We start from the raw sequence: 2,838 nt of genomic DNA, 5'->3' as shown, positions 1-2,838 counted from the left end.
AAAGGTGAGGGTGAGGTTTAGAGTTAGCTTTGGGTTTATGTTGAGGGTGAGGGTGAGGGTTAGTGTGAGGGTAAGGGTGAGGTTTGATGTTAGTGTGAGGGTTAGGGTGAGGGTGAGTGGCAGAGTTAGGGTAAGAGTGAGGGTGAGGTTTAGGTTAGGGTTAGTATTAGGTTTAGCATCAGGGTTAGAGTTAGGATGAGGTTTAGCGTTAGGGTTAGGGTTATGGTGAGGCTGAGGGTAAGGGTGAGAGTTAGGGTTAGGTTTAGGTTTAGGATAAAGGTGAGGGATAATATTAGGGTTAGGGTGAGGGTGAGGGTTAAGTTTAGGCTTAGAGTGAGGGTGAGGGTGAGAGTTAGGTTGAGGGTTAGTATTAGAGTTAGGGTTATTGTGACGGTGATGGTTAGGATTACTGTTAGGGTTAGGGTTAAGTTTAGGGTAAGGGTTAAGGTGAGGGATAGGGTGAGTTTTAGTGTTAGTGTTAGGGTTAGGTTGAGGATTAGGGTTAGGTTAGGGTGAGGGTTAGGTATAGTGTTAGTGTTAGGGTGAGGGTGAGTGTGAGGGTTAGGGTTAGTTTTAGGCTGAGGTTGAGGGTGAGGGTGAGGGTTAGGGTGAGGGTGAGGGTGACGGTGAGGTTTTGCGTTAGGTAAAGGTTAGCTTTACGGTTAGCATGAGGGTTAGGGTCTGGGTGATGGTTCGGGTGAGGGTTAGCGTTAGTGTGATTGTTAGGGTGAGGGTTATGGTGCGGGTATGGTTAGGGTTAGGGTTAGGGTTAGGGTTAGTGTGAGGGTTCGGGTTAGGGTTAGGGTTATGGTGAGGGAAAGGTTTTGGGTGAGGGTTAAGGTTAGGGTGAGGTTTAGGATTAGTTTTAGCGTTAGGGTTAGGTTTAGGGTGATTGTTAGGGTGAACGTTCGGGTTAAGATTGGGGTTAGGGTTAGGGTTAGGCTTAGGTTTAGGGTTAGGGTGAGGGTGAGGGTTAGGTTTAGGGTTAGGGTGAGGGTGAGGGTGAGGGTTAGGTTTTGCTTTAGGGTGAGGGTTAGGTTTAGTGTGAGGGTTAGGATGAGGGTTAGGGTGAGGGTTAGGGTTAGGTTTAGGGTGAGGGTGAAGGTGATTGTTAAGGTTATGGTTAGGGTGAGGGTGAGGGTTAGGGTTAGGGAAAGGTTGAGGGTTAGGTTTAGGGTTAGGGTGAGGTTTAGGGTTAGGATGAGGGTTAGGGTTAGGGTTAGGGTTATGGTTAGAGTGAGGGTGAGCTTTAGGGTTAGGTTAGTGTTAGTGTGATGGGTAGGTTTACGGTTAGGGTTAGGGTGAGGATAAGGGTTAGGGTGAGGGTGAGGGTGAGGGTTAGGGTAATAGTTAGGTTTAGGTTTAGGATTATGGTTAGGTTGAGGATTAGGGTGAGGGTGAGGGTGAGTGTTAGGGTGAGAGTTAGGGTTAGGGTGAGGTTTAGGGTTAGGTTGAGGGTTAGGGTGTGGGTAAGGTTTAGGGTGAAGGTTAGTGTGATGGTGAGGGTTAGGGTAAGGGCTAGGGTTAGGTTTAGGCTGAGAGTGAGGGTGAGGGAGATGGTTATTGTTAGATTTACGGGTATGGTTAGGGTCACGGTGTGGCCTAGGGTGAGGGTGAGGTTTAGGGTGGGGGTGAGGTTTATGATGAGGGTTTGGGATAGATAGGTGATTGTTAGGGTTAGGTTTAGGGTGAAGATTAGGGTGAGGGTGAGGGTGATGGTTAGGGTTAGGTTTCGGGTTAGGTTTATGTTTAGAGTTATGTTGAGGGTAAGGTTTAGTGTAAGGGTTAACGTGAGGTTAGGTTGAGGGTTAGGGTTAGGGTGAGGTAAAGGGTTAGGGTTAGGGAGAGTGTTATCGTTAGGGTGAGGGTGAGGGTTAGGGTTGAGGGTTAGGTTTAGTGTTAGGGTTAGGGTTAGGGTTAGGTTTAGCCTGAGTGTAAGGTTTAGCTTGAGGGTTAGGGTTAGGGATTTTGTGAAGGTTAGGGTGAGGATGAGGGTTAGGGTTAGCTTGAGGTTTAGGGTTAGGGTGAGTGTTAGGGTTAGTTTTAGGTTTAGGGTGAGGGTTAGTGTTAGGATTAGGGTTAGGGTGGGGTGAGGGTGAGAGTTAGTGTCAGAGTTAGGGTTATCATTAGGGTTTGGGTTAGGCCTAGGTTGAGGGTGATTTTAGGGTGAGGGTGAGGGTGAGGGTGAGGTTTTGGGATAGGTAATTGTTAGGGTGAGGGTTAGGGTGAGGACTAGGGTGAGAGTGAGGGTTAAGGTGATGGTTAGCTTTAGGGTGAGGTTTAGGGTTAGGGTTATTGTAATGGTTAGGGTTAGGGTGATGTTTAGGTTTAGGGTGAGGGTTAGGGTGAGGGTTAGGTTTAGTGTGAGTGTTCAGGTTCGGGTTATAGTGAGAGTTATGGTGAGGGGTAGGGTTAGGTTTAGGGTTACTGTGAGGGTTAGTGTTAGGGTTAGGGTTATGTTGAGGGTAAGGTTTAGGGTTAGGGTTAGGGTGAGGGTTAGGTTTAGGGTGAGAGTTAGGGTTAGGGTGATTGTTAGGGTTAGTGTGAGCATTAGGGTTAGGTTTAGGTTGAGTTTTAGGCTGGGGTTGAGGGTGAGAGTGAGGGTTAGGTTTATGGTATGGAATAGGGTTAGGGTTAGGGTGAGTGTTAGGGTGAGAGTGAGAGTAAGGGTGAGGGTGAGGGTGCAAGTGAGGGTCGTTTTTGATTTAGGCAAGGTTTAGGGTTACGGTTAGGGTGAGGGTTAGGTTTAGAGTAAGGGTAAGGGTAAGGTTGAGGGTGAGGTTGAGGGTTAGGGTTATCTTTAGGTTTAGGGTGAGGGTGAGGGATATGGTTAGGTTT

Source organism: Dipodomys merriami, unplaced genomic scaffold (assembly GCF_024711535.1).
Source record: "Dipodomys merriami isolate MVZ:Mamm:240054 unplaced genomic scaffold, mDipMer1.0.p SCAF_61, whole genome shotgun sequence".
NCBI classification, from domain to species: Eukaryota; Metazoa; Chordata; class Mammalia; order Rodentia; family Heteromyidae; genus Dipodomys; species Dipodomys merriami.
The sequence above is the reverse complement of the archived record's forward strand: the minus strand, read 5'-3'. Positions refer to the sequence as shown.